Below are 14,220 nucleotides of genomic sequence, written 5' to 3' on the forward strand. Positions count from 1 at the left end.
GCAATGGGAAGAATCATTGGACAGCCGATTAAAGAAACAGCCTGGGTACAATTATGGGATACTTTGCCCAAACACACTAGGTCAATTCAACTACAGGAGATATGGGTAAACTTGATGTTTCAGTGGCACCTTACCCCGGGGGCGTTACATAAGATCTTCCCGAAGATGTCCAAGGAATGTTGGATGGCATGTGGTGAAGGGGGATTAAGGGGAAGGGAAATTTAGGCCTTGCAATCTTAGGTCTAGGGGGAGTACTGGAAGAGTTACCCTTGAAAGCGCAACGTAAGGTATATGTGATTTTAGTGATGGCTGGGGCATTTAGATTGCTCAGAAGTGGCAGTCAAAGGAGCCACTGATGGAGCATGAATGGGTGGGGAAGTTGTGGCATTTTGCAGCCTTAGAATGGGTATGCTATTCATAACAAGGCAATTACCAGGGATTTGTAGCGGACTGGGACTTGGCAATGACATTCTTACAAAAGGACTCCAGGCAGGTGACTATGGTGCCCGAGAAGGATGAACCTATTGGGTGTCGTATAAACAGTGGATACCAGCGTCAGAGGTCTTAAAAAGAGGGGAGAAATCCAAAGGCAGGAATGGACTGTAATCTCTATGGGAAATTGGACTATAAACCTGAAGGCGAGAAAGGAGACACATATCGGATATTAGTTGGGACAAATGGGGCCAGGGGGAAGTGTTGTAAAAATTGTTAATGAAAATGCCAATAAAAACATATGTGAACAAAAAAAAGATCTACGTTTCTCCTTGGACAGATCAGATTATCTCATGCTGTAAAAACTTGTGGCAGTAAGAGACCAGGAGACAGGTCTAGAGGGATTGGTTTTGTCAATTAAGAATCTAGAGGACACCATGGATGCATTACAGACTATGAATGGAAAGTTATGATTTATATGTAAGGTGTTTCCTAATGCTGTGCTTCATTGTGGCAAAAAAAGATTCTCAATAAAAAAAGCCCAATGGGGCTGTGAGGCATCTCAGCATCCTCATGGACATTTCAAAATGGCTGACGTCATTTCAACACCATTGAATGCAGCAACAGAAGCCCAGTGCTCTGCCCATCCTTCGCCTGATTGGCTGTATCATTGCTCTTCTGCTCCATCCTGGAAGCCGGCAGGCTATAATGGCCCCCTCCTCAAGGCCCTCTCAGGGCTCCAGGGTCTACCCTGTCCGGGCCTGGGGAGGTCTCGTAGGGCCACCCAGCTCCTCCTCCACACCATTCACACTACCCACCACCTTTCACCTTCCTGGGTCAGAGCTGCAGCATGCAGCCAGCTACTCTCCGAACTTGATCCTCTCCTGGAGCTTGGAACTCCCATTACAAGTATTCCTGCGAGTAATGCCCTGGACTGCCTTGATATCTAATCTCCAATTCCTTGTCATATTCTTTCATTCATGTTCCTGGTCATACATTGCCTACATAGAATTGTTTATATTTCTATGTAATTCACCCTTCCTATGCCTTGACATTGCATCAACCTAGCTGTGCTTTATAACCTTCACAGTCGTGTGCTTGCACACATTTAGGACCTAGCTGTGCCTTAAGACAATTTCTGCTGTTTTCTTATGCCTTACTGCACCCCAATTTTGTACTGCATTTATGTGCTTCTGGAAATTTTGATTTTTGGTGTGCCTTGATGCCGTGTGCCTTACATCTTTCTCAAGGCCGCCTGGTGAGTTTGTGTTTGTGCCATGCAGTCTCTCCTTCTATACTCCATCTTCACCTCTCCTCCACCTCTATGGCACTCTCCATCTCCCCCATCTATTTTAACTGCTATGCTATCACCTATCCTCCCTCTCTCATGAAGTCTGGAAGAAAAAAGTTTTAAAAAGACCTCCTGCCAACTAACCCTGGTCTACCCATCGCAGACACCTATGTCAGCGCAACCTCCAGACAGACTGCAACCAATATCCTCTTTTCTGTCCCCTCTCCAGACCTATAGACCCCTCATCTGATCTCTACTCTCTATCCTTTCTCATCCTCACCCATTAACGGTGGCACTAGATGGGAAGTACTATTGGTGGGCTTCTCATCATCCAGGTGTATCATTAATGTCTTTCGCAATGGCACCATCATGGCTCAAGGTCCTCAACCTAACCTCCACCTCTTTGACCGGCGCCTGCCGTCCCTCATCAACTTCCTTCCTACGCTTGCCTCCTTCCTCTCTCTCTGACCCTCCTCCGATGGGTGTACAACGCCCCTGTACCCCCTCCTCGGAAAATATTTAAAGGCAGAGACCTTCTTCATCTAGCCACGCTTAATGCCCCCTCTGCTATCGAACACTCTGCCGACATCTGCCTCCTCAAAGACCTTGACTTTTATGTCCTCGCTCTTACAGAGACGTGGTTCAATGACAGCTCAATCACAGCTTTTGACTCCCTTCTCCCTGATGGCTACAAGATCATCTCTAGGCCTCGCCCTTACCATGCTGGCGGTGGGGTTGCCTTGATCTTCCCTGAGTGGTTCACTTCTTGCCTTATATAACCAGAAAAAAAACAGAGTGGGAACCACCCCGTCAGACCCTGTGCTCCTCCTTGCTCCTCTTGTGGAGCTTCTATTTCATTCCTCAATCATTAGTAGATAATAAATTCAATACATTCTGCATTTAATTCAATGGATATTCTTCAATCATGAATTTCCGGAAAATTTGCAAGTATTCGTAAGTATTTTCTTCACAAGCGTTGCATAAAAAATGTGTGTTTTATTCACACAATTTTATGAATCACTGATTCCTCAATTCAGAATGTAAGCTAATTTAGCCAATGCATTTCGGTGCAAAGCACCATCATCAGGGCTGTAGTTCATATAGAAAAGTATTGTAATTAAACAATCAACATATAAGTATCCATTTTCGGACATTGCATTAATTAACAAATATACATAACAACAACAACTTGCCTTATACCCACCATGCTCTAACTCCTATTTCGAGAGCCTTGTCTGCAAGCTGGGCATCTCTCCTACTTCTTTCTTCCCTGACCATTGCCACTATCTACAGGCCGCTTGGCTCTATCTCCGTGTTCCTCTCAGAATGGGCCGATTTCTCTGCCTTTCTTTTGACAACTACCTCTAAACTCCTCCTCCTGGGTAACTTGAACATCCACCTTGACTCCTAAATCACGGCCTCCACTCTCTCTCCCTCGCCATTCTCTCCTCTGGTCCTACCCACTCGACTGGACACACTCTCGATGTCTTCATCCATACTGATCTTTTGCTCTCCGCCCACTCTCCACACCGCTCTCCTGGTCAGACCACTCCCTCCTCTCCTCTCACCTGTGACCTCTCTCTCGGCACTCTGCCACACCTCCCCCAGCTCGGCCAATCTTGTTCATGGACATCCACCCGATGAAACCTGTGTCAGTTGCTGCCTTCGCTTCCACCTTCATCCCCCCTCTCCTCCCACTGCAGACTCTTCCTCTGACTCTGCTCTTAGCAACCTCCATCTTGTCATCACTAACACACTTGACATTCTTGCCCCAGTCATGAGGATCTGCCTGAAACATGCCACCAAGCGTAACACTTGGTACAATTCTTATCTAGCAGCCCTGAAACGCAGGTGCAGAGCTGCTGAACGGAAGTAGCAGACCTCAAGCCCATCCTCTGACAAACAGGCTTGTTGCCTTCGCCAAAGGCAATATTGTCTCCTCATTGGCTGCAAGAAGACGGCCCACTTTCAGGCTCACGTCTCTGGAGCATCCAACAACACAGCTGAACTCTTTAAAATCTGCAAGGAAATAGCCAATCCTTCTGTAGTCTCCACTTCGCCTCTTCCCTCCCAGGCTCACTGCACTGGCCACCCACTTCACTGCAAAAACCCAGGACACCCAGAATACTCTAGCTTCCTTCCCTCCTCTCATTCCCTGACACCCTTAGCCTCTCATCTTCCCTCATCCACCCCATCACATCGGAGGGGTCACTAGAGTTGTCAGCTCTATGAAGGTCTCCTCGAAACAGGTCTCCCCTTATTGTTTCAGAACTATTAAGGACAACATTAGCTCCCTTGCTGATGTCTGCAATCACTCTCTTGCTACTGGGTCTATCCCCTCTTCCCTCAAGCACTCCCTTGTACACCCCTTCTGAAAAAGCCTTGCACCGACCCCTTGTGTCCGGTTAACTACCGTCCCACCTCCATCTCCACTTGCGGTGTTCCACAAGGCTCTAACCTTTCACCCTGGCTCTTTAATATCTATCTCGACCCGCTTGCTCACCTTATCTCCACTTTCTCCCCACACATCCAGTGTTATGCAGACATGTCTTGAGCCAGATGTCCTCAAATTCCGCAGGCTACTCAAGACTTTCCTCTTCTCCTCCTCCTTCCCCCTCTCCATCCTGTGCTAAACCCCACAGTCGCTGAGATGGGTGGCCTGGGCCCTTGTGTGTCCTTCTGGGTCCTTCCATCCAATCATCTTCAGCCTCCACCCTCCCCCTGCACTTGCCTTTGGGCACTTATTGTATTGGCAGGTCAGCGCCCTTTACCAAGTGGCCTCTGCCAGGCACTTACCTTTTGCCCTGTAACGGACTCTCTGGCACATCCCCCTCTGTGGAACCTCTAGCACCTACCCCCTTCCCTTGTCCCTTCTCTCGCCCTGCACTTGCACGTTCCGAATGTTCACAAGGCCTAGTAGGACCGCCTCTGTCATTGCTCATCATTGTTATTTTATTTGTCTTGTGTTCCCTTGTTCCCTCCCCTTTGAAACACAATTTCTTGATGTATAAGCGCCTTACAAATGCACACTAAAATAATAAAATAAAATACATTCTATTGCATTCCTGACACAGGAGATAAGAACCGATGAGCGTGAAGAGCTGCAAGCCGCTGTCTGCAGGTATATGAAGAAAAGAAAAGAAAGACAGTAAACCATTTCGTCAGTCCGCAGTTTAGATTCTTTGCCACAGAGGTAATAAAAAAAAAAAAAGTATTTTTACCTGTAAGTACAGAAAGGCCACTAGACTTTACCTGCTTGTAGAGCAGTAACCCATTTAATAAGTAGTGGCATGGATTCACATCATCATGAATATTCCCCGTCGTCAGGCTAGGAATCCTCTGTAAAAAAGAAAAACAGCTTCACTTTCCCTTACAAACTGTATTTCTCCTCTATACCAATTACTGTCCTCTGGGTCATACTGTCCCCCTCCAATGACAGCCCTCCCGCTAAGCCCCTCCTCTGGCAGCCATCTTCAGATTTGGTAAGCACATAAAGTGGCAGTATGACAAAAAAAGAGCCACAGAGGGGACGGACGGGGTGCTTGCATGTGAATCCATGCTAGACCCCATGCTGGAGAAGGAACAAGTTACTTACCTGTAACTATTGTCATGAATAACGAATACACAGCAATATAACATTACACAACCACTGGAGGTGGCAAGGCTCAACAGAAGCAGTTAACTCTTTCCTCTGGAACAGAATCACCTCAAGCAAACAGGTTGCGTAGCACTGCTTGGCCGACTCTGGACTCCTCCCTGGAATCCCTGTCAACGCAGTAGAACCTCGTGAAGGTGTGCATGGACCTCCACGTAGCAGCTCTGCCGATGTCCAGCAGGGGCGCATGGCTAGGAATGCCGTCACCACAGCAATCGCTCTGGTGGAGTGGGTTCTCGGACCTCCGGACAGTGGTCGGTTCACAACCGATGCCAGTGCATGATGCCGCCGGAGAGCCACCTTGAGGTGGAAGGCTTGGACAAGGCCTTCCATGGTTCACAGGATCAAAGTTCATGAACAGCTGTAAAGTTCTAGAAAACTCTTTGTGCGTGCCACGTAGAACTTCAGAGCACTAGCAATGTCCAGCGAGTGCAAGGCCCTTTCAGCCGGTGATAAAGGTTTCAGGAAAAAAAACAGGTAACATCAAAGGTTCGTTGAGGTGAAATTCTGACGGAACCTTTGGCATGAAAGAGGGGTGCGTCTGCAGCACCACCCTCGATTCATGGAAAGTTAGATATGGGCGTTTGCAGGATAGGGCATGTAGCTCACCCACCCTTCTGGCGGATGTGATGGCCACAAGGAAAGTTGTTTTCCACGAGAGGAACTTGAGAGGGGCCTGATGCATAGGCTCAAAGGGCGCCCCCATGAGCCTCGTCAGAACCACGTTGAGTTTCCATGCCGGGGCAGGAGCCTTCACCGGCGGGAAAGAACAAAACAGTCCTTTGAGGAATTCCTTGACGAGTCGATGAGCCAAAGTAAAGACCTTCCTGGAGACCTGGTGTAGCGGGAGATAGCCGCTAGATTAACCTTGATTGAGGCGTGCGCCAGTCCGGCCTTGTCCAAGGATAGCAAATATGGAAGAAGCTCCGTGACCCTCGGAGGGGCAATCTTCTGCGACCGGCACTACGTAGCGAAACACTTCCACTTGTGACCGTAGCACTTCAAAGTGGACGGCGCTCTGGAATTGACGAGGCCCTCCCTGCAGTCCGCAGGTAACCTATATCCTCCAAACTCTAGGGCTGCAGGAGCCAAGCCCTCCGGTTGAGCGATCCTGGGTCGTGATGCAGGATTGCGCCTCCTTCTCTGGTGAGAAGATCCGGGACTGCTTGTAGCTTGATCAGAGGTGACGCTGACAGGCTGAGAAGGTCGGGATACTAAATCGGTCTCTGCCACACCAGGGCGAGGCGTATCATCCTGTAGTGACACTGAGTGTTTTGATGACTCGTAGCAGGAGAGGCGACTGAGGAAACGTGTACAGAAAGGTTGATATGGAGATCCTTCTCCTCTGGTAGCCACAGGCCTCTGGCGTGCAGGCGTCCGGTATGGGCTCCAGGGAAGCGTCCGTCATGACTGTTTCCTGGAATGAAGGGTTCTGAAAGCGATGTTGGAGCAGTCGCCGCACCACCTTATCGCCCGATGGAACTCGTTGTCCAGCGTGATCTTGTCCGCAAAGTTTCCGGACAATTGTACCCAGCAAGCGTCCAGGAACTCCTGAAGAGGTCGCATCTGTAACCTGCAGAGTCTGATGAGGTAGATGCAGGATGACATCATACTGAGCAACAACTTGATGGTCTGCACCATGGTCGTCTTCATCGACAACAGCCGCTGCACCTTTCCCTGAATGGCTGCTACTCTCTCCTTTGTGGGTGATGCTAGGCAGGACACCATAATGAGTCCAGCCTATTCTGCGATGGTGCCAAGCAGGACTTTGGATAGTTGATGGCGAATCCCAGATTTGTCAGTAGCCTGACGGCCATCTCCGTGTGTCCGACGGCTGACTCTCGCGAGTGGGCCCGGATGCACCAGTCGTCGAAGGACAGGTAAATGTGAATCCCCCGTAGACGCAGATGGGTCACCACAGGTGCAAGGCACTTCGTGAACACTCTGGGCCGACTTCAAGCCAAAGGGTAGGGCCTTGAACTGGTAGTGCTGTCCCTGCACTACGAAGTGTAGAAACATCTGTTTCCTGTAAATGGGGACATGGAAGTAGGCGCCCTCCAGGTCCAGCAACATCAATAAATCCCCTCTTTCCAGTTGGCTGAGCACGTGCTGTAATGTGACAATCCTGAATTTTTGACACTTAAGATACTTGTTCATCCAGCCCCCCCCTCTTCTTTCTTACCAAGAAGTACCCCGGAGTCGCTGGGGAACCAGCTCTATCGCCCTTTTTCGTAGCACGGACCATACTTCCTCCAAGAGCTGAGGGACGTGCTGCGCCTGACGTGCCACCGGAGGGATCCGCGGACACCTGTGCTGAAATTCCAGTATATGTCCTTGGGCGAGAGTGTCCAGCACCCACCTGTCGGGGGTGATCTTTTCCCACTCGCTGACCAACATCGTCAGCCGGGCCACAGGTGGGGGGGGGGACGTCTTGGCTGGTGCCCTTCCTTGCTGGTGACAATGCTGTCCTCCTCCCCCGTAGGCCTGGGAACTGCCTATGTGGGCTTCCTGCGTCGTGGATCTGGAAGGCTGACAGTACAAGGAGGAGAAACCTTTAGAACACCCGCCCGACTTTCCAATGGAGGAAGGAAAGTAAGAGCAGTGCTGTTGGAGGGTGCCCAGAGCACAGACCATCTCCGTATCCGCCTTGATGGCCTGCAGGGACTCGTCAATGACCTTCCCGAAAAGGTTCTCCGTCAGCATGTCAAGTACCTTCAATTGGACCTCCTGGCGGAAATTCATGACCTTCATCCAGCCTTGGCAACAAAGGCAGACGACGTTCCCCATCTGTCGGAATCCTGTGTCGGCAACGTCGATCGCCACTGTGATGGCGTGATCCGAAGCTACCTCTCCCTCCTGGAAGAGTGCGATCACCTCCATCCTCTTGTCAACGGAGAGGAATTCCAGAATTGGACCCAGCTTGTACCACAGCTCCTTGTCGTACCTGGCTAGGATCGCCAGTGCAGAGGCCACCTTGATGGCGAACGCTGCGGTGTAAATCACTTTCCACCCCATGGCATCCAACTTCTTACCATCGCTGTCAGGAGGGACTGAAGACAACAAGGACGGGTTAGATGACCGCTTCCTTGCGGCTGCCGAAATCACCAAATCCGGTGATTGTGCGCATTCCGGTACCCGGTACTTCTCCAGCCTATCCCGCTTGGCTGGAGCCGTGCAAGGGTTCTTTGAGAGGTCTAGGCCCGCCTCCCACACATCGTCCAGGAGTGCCACCGCCATGATTGTATTTCTTTTGGCCTCGCACCTATGGTACAGGAATTCCTCCTTTCTGGTTTCTTCAGGCACAAGCTGGAATAGCTCGGAGGCTCTGGCGATCATAGAATGGAATGATCCCACCTCGTCCAGTGGGGACGGCATAGGCTACAGGGACCCGCTGCAACGATATTGTCATCGTAGTCTGTCGTTATGGCCGTATCCATCCCTGTACCCGTGCCAGGGAATGCAGGGGGAGATGGAACCCAATGCAGAGGTGGAGGCTGAAATGGGGGCATCGGATGGCGCTTCCTTTTCTTTGTCGGCGGCTGGTTGGAGGCCTGGGGGACCGTTGGAACAGGCCCTTGTGGCATCCTCTTCTGGATCTCCAACGCCAATGTGTGGAGGATTGATAGGATGTCCAGTGACACATCTCTTAGCAGAACTTGGGTGATCGTAACACTAGGCCCTGCGCTGTCGTCGTCGCCCTTCTCTTCCACGTCCTCGTGGACCGTGTGTAGGGACTCCAATCCTTGTCGTCCGTGGATGAAATTTCCATGGCCTGGGCCACGGCCTGGGACTGATCCGGGGCCTCCCTGCCCCCTCCCCTTTTTTCCACATTGTGGGGCTGAAACCGAGTTCTGTGGTGGTGTCCCCTTCTCCAGTGTGCTGGCAGTCCTTGTCAAAGTCACCACAGTGGCCTTGCGCCTCAGAGGGAGGGATACCTTCAACGCTGTTAGCGCTACCTTCTCAGGATCAGCCTCTTTAGCTTTCGAGAGAGCCACCGCCACCAGCTCTTATCATCAACGAAGATATATCCTGTGCTGCCTGGTTTTCTTTGGCAGCTCGACCTTCTCCTCTGTCTGTGGCTTCTCAGGCTTCTCCCGCAACTTAGCCGGATTGGACGACTTCCTCTTCGAGGAGGAGCTCGATTGTTGGCTGGCAATGGAGGCGGAGGGTGATGTTGATCGTGCCCTGTCTGTCGTGGGACTCACTTCTGCGGCGACCCCGGTAGACCCGGAATTGCGGTGCTTAGCCTTATCTTGGGCCCCCACGGATTAGGCGCCCTCAAAGGACTTAGAAGCACACTCCTCAGACTGACCAGCCTTAGGTGAGGCATGTCCATGCTCGAGGCATGGGGCAGAGGCCTCGGCATTCAGCCACGCCACGCCACCAGTCTACTGTGCCTGTCCTTGGTCGTCTCCTTGGAGAATCCGCGGCATATCTCACAATCTCCTTGCTTGTGGTCCGGATGCAGGCATTAGAGGCATTGCAGGTGCTTGTCCACCACAAACACATTTCGGAGCCCGCACTTGGTGCAGGGCTTGAAGAGGGACCTTCCTTCTTTCTTCTCTGTCATGGTCAGAGGGCACAAAAGTAGGCCCGATGGCCTTCTGGAAACTTCACGATCTTTGCCCTTGAGGGGCACGGAACTTCACGGGCTCTTTTGGAACAAAAATAGAACCTTTTTCTGTGAAAAAAAAACGTAGAAGTAGCTTGCAGAGCAAACTCGAGGACTCCCAACACTGAAGCTTAGTGCTTAGGGAGAGGGCTGTCATTGGATGGGGCAGTATGACCCAGAGGACAGCGATTGGTTTAGAGGAGAAATACACTTTGAAACTGTTTCTTTTTTACTGAGCATTCCCAGCCTGACGACAGGGAATATGCATGAGCATGTGAATCCAAGCAAGACCCCATGCTGGAGAAACACGCATTGTTTTTTGGGGCAGCACGCTATGATTTGGGCCTATTTTTAGTTTTGTATTTGATACACTGCAGCTATCAAGATTACCATTAGAGCTGTAACATAAAGGAGTGAACTATATTAGGAGCAGTAAAGAGACATTTGCCAAGATCTGGAAACATCTTGTATTTAGTGCGCGCCCTAACATTATCCCAAATTACAGTTGGGGGCATGCAGATAACCCTTCAAATGTTGGCAGAGGCCCTAACTCCAGAGACAGTGGGTGGAGGGGCAAACTTATGTGTGCTGGTGCTGCATCTACTGTATGCATTCTAATGAGACTAGTCGAGTGCAGCTTCAATGTTACAAGCAGTTAACTCTCTCCTTTAAGGCTGAAAGCACCCACTTAAGGACTGCTGTGAGAACGTGCAGGCTCCTGTTTCCTCTCTACCCTTTCAATCACTCCCATGGTATGCAAGTATTAACCTCACATCACAATTTCAATTGCCTACAAATGTATGCATCTGAATGGAGGCGCCAACAGGGTTGCACCACTGACAGTATAGAATTTACCATAAGCAGCTGAGTCAGCCCGACATGATTTGAAACCGCAAACTGCATTTACATACCCAGGTTTGCTGCAGCCCCGTCCATTTTTGGTCATAGAAGAGAGGCAGTTGACAGCGAGGGACTAGGACTATACCATAATGTTCTAATGACTGCAAATTCAAAACACTGACCAGTCACTGGTAGCCACAGGGCGAGGAGCTGCTTATCTCTCACTGCAGCAATGAGAAGCTTAGCTAAACACACTTTAGGAGACGTACATCAGTAGGGTTTATATTTGTATTGCCTTCCATACAGTACTGCTTGGAAAACAGCCAGCGTTTAATGGTTAAAATATAAACCCTCATTCATAAAAGAACACAAGCAAAGGAAACTAGCGCAAGCACAAAGCGAAGAGAAAATAGAAATGAAAAGCACAAGTTTGGAACAGAGCGCCGTTTGAATAGGTTTTATAGAGGATGAGGAATTTCGCTTTAAACAACAAAAAAGTGAAGTAAATATCGATCTTCAAACTAAGAAAAGTCGGACTCACAAAACATGTTAAAAGGTAAACTAAAGACGGCCACCAGGGGAAAGCATGGCGAGCAGTACCTAGCTGCTTCAGCTCCGGAGCCCGGGACTGTAAAGGGAGACTGAGCCCCCACAGGTGGCAACGAATATCCCCCAAGGGAGAGACAAGCCTGGAGCATCCCTGCTCCAAAGCTGAAGAGAAACTGACGTCAGAAGGCGAAGTTAGCCGTTCCGACACCAGGAGAGGGAGGAGGAGGCACAGAGGAGCTGCACAACGGGGGAAGACAGGCCACGCGATACCCGCACAGGTCCTGCAGGAGAGGGTCTGGCACAGAGTAAGGGCCCTCAGTGCAGCGAGCGGGCTGTGAGGCGGTGACCCCCCTGCTCCCCTTGGAGACCGGAATGAAGAGGTGGCCTGGGTGCTAGACCATCTGAGAGCTGCAGACAGCGGAGGCACAGATGGGCCTGTGGTGAGTGTGGCGAGTCCAGTGAGGGATCATTCAGACTCTAGCTTCCCTGGCGGTCTTCAGGGCCACAGGCAGCACACAGGTTCGAGTGCGGAGGCGACAACACCTCACAGGGTGGGGGGGCATGGTAAGGATAGAGGTAGCCCCAAAGGTGCTCTGATAGAGCGGGCCTGGAAGTCTGGGCCAGAAGGAGTGAAGTGCTGGAGACCACCTGGTGGAGGCCTGCGGAGTACCCTGGTGAGGCAGACCCGGGAGAGGCCTGTGCTGCGGCCCATGAGCTGGTAGGGCACTTCGGGATCGGTGACCTGCTGCAGGAGGCCCATCAAGAGAGTCCAACCCTAGTGATAACCAGAGAAGGTGGTGGCTGCCCAGCGACACAAGTCTAATATGAACAGACGCTACTGGAACACCTAGCACAGTGACCCCTGAGGAACACTACAAAGGAAACGCAACAGATGAAGTGACAAGGTAGGGCAGAGACACAAGGGCAGGCCCTGACTGCGCTGTGGAGGGAGACTGCTGGGAGCTCTCAACCGCAGATTGAAAAGGGAGGCGAATTCTCAGGCCCGGAATTGTGAGAGGAGGTGTGAACCCCTGGGCTGGCTCCAAAGCAGGGGCCCGCCATGTTGGACACTACAATAAAATTGCCCCCCTTGGCCCAAAACTAGAGGAGGGTAAGATTATTACACGCTGTCACGAGCCACACTAAGAATACTTGTATTTGTGTTTGTGTCCTAAATTAAATGATGTATATATCTTTTCACAATTTTTCTTTAGTAATTGTAAATATGTTAGTATGGGGGGGAGAGGGTGATTTTGATTGTAATGTTTACCTAGTGTTATGTGATTGACATTATGGGGGTAATTCATAGAATTCAGCGCACAAGTGCACACGCGTCTGGCGCACAGTGTGCGTGTGCGACAGTCTGCGCCAGCTGCGTGCGCCAAAATCCATTTCCGCGCACAGCGTATTCATGGATTTTAACATCCATTACCAGCCGTGGCGCAGAATGGCGGAGCGACCCTGCAGCAGCGCCAGTTACGCCCCAACCCCTCCCCGTGCGCCATGTACAGCGCACAAATCCCGTACATGGCGCACAGGCCCCCAACCACGGAAACACCTGTAAAACTCACCACGCACCCCACCGAATACACGTACACCGCTGAGCGGGGAGTTTCACATGCGATTGGCCCTGTGCAAGCAGGGTATGTGTATTTCGAGGGTGCGCGGGAAGATTCACACGCGATTGGCCCTGTGCGAGCGGGGTACGTGTACTAATGGGGTGAGCGGGGAGTCCCACATGCGATTGTCCCTGTGCGAGTGGGGTACGTGTATTACTGGGGTGCGCAGGAAGTTTCACACGCGATTGGCCCTGTGCGAGCGGGGTACGTGTATTACTGGGGTGCGCGGGAAGTTTCACACGCGATTGGGCCCTTGTCATGATCACAGGCCAGTTCGTAGGTTAATAGTAGCCGTAAGGGTTAATTCCAGGCAGATAGTGGTGTTGCCCGGGGATAGACAGGTAATTTCCATTTGAATCAATAGGACTTCCTGTTTTCCTGCAATGGCCGCCTCATTGTGCCATCCAGAGACTACTCTCACAGGTCTAGTCTATTTCAGTATTTTCCTATATATTGCAGGTTCACCTGTAGACTTGCGCTTCGCGTCGTTGACTGCTTGCAGTACTAACGCTTACCGCGGTCTCTCAGATGTTTCCAGTCAGAGCCCTAGCCCTTGCCCGTAGTTTCTACTCATTTCTCCTTCCCTGCCTTCCTTCCATTTAGTCTAGTTCCAGCCCTTACATTTTATTCTCTTTTCCGTCGTGTTGTGAAACTTCTCCTCAGTGAATACTGGGAGGGATACTGGAACAATTCTCAAGTATTCTTTTGTGGTGTTGTAATGGCGAAGGTTTATTCTCTAGTATTCTTATGCTAGTCAGTGTTTTATTTGTCGCCATTTACGCTGCAAATTTCTAGTCACAGTTGACAGTTGTAACTGCCGGCAAGGAGCGCACGCAGCTGTTGCATTATTATCAGAGCTGCTAGTGTTTCTACTCGATGAGTCAAACATATAATTGTCTGCGTGTTGTTAGTTTTTCCGAGTGGAGCTGCCTCTGACATTTAGGCATTGTTTTCAGGCTATTGTGTATTTGCTGTTTATATTAAAATAACGAAATTTCTCCTCAGCCAAGTTGATAAATGTAATTTACCCGCACATTACTCGATAGTCAATCCCTTATATGTATATTTTCTGAGACATTGGGTGGAGGGTTGTTACACTCACTACCGTTGGTTATTATAGGGTTATTCCTTTTCCCTTAATCTTCACTTAGGTATTTAGGATAAGAGGTGACTAGAGTTTGGGTTTTACCTCATGTTCTAGAACTCTCTAGTCATCTTACCC

The 14,220-nt window shown here is 50.3% G+C and overlaps 2 protein-coding genes across 6 annotated transcripts in view; one reads left to right on the forward strand and one right to left on the reverse strand.

The window, feature by feature from the left end:
- The window catches only part of THEM4 (thioesterase superfamily member 4), a 781,652-nt gene that overhangs the window by 521,606 nt on the left and 245,826 nt on the right, over positions 1-14,220 (reverse strand). The gene's annotated exons all lie outside the window — the stretch shown is intronic.
- The window catches only part of LOC138580361 (uncharacterized), a 253,475-nt gene that overhangs the window by 39,849 nt on the left and 199,406 nt on the right, over positions 1-14,220 (forward strand). For 2 of the 3 annotated variants that reach the window (XM_069650841.1, XM_069650858.1), the window contains exon 3: positions 4,798-4,916. The exons of the other annotated variant lie outside the window; for it this stretch is intronic. The gene's annotated coding sequence lies outside the window, so the exon portion shown is untranslated. The remainder of the gene's footprint in view (positions 1-4,797; positions 4,917-14,220) is intronic. 3 annotated transcript variants of the gene reach the window in all.

Source organism: Ambystoma mexicanum, chromosome 1p (genome assembly GCF_040938575.1).
Source record: "Ambystoma mexicanum isolate Mex_15411 chromosome 1p, UKY_AmexF1_1, whole genome shotgun sequence".
Taxonomy (NCBI): domain Eukaryota; kingdom Metazoa; phylum Chordata; class Amphibia; order Caudata; family Ambystomatidae; genus Ambystoma; species Ambystoma mexicanum.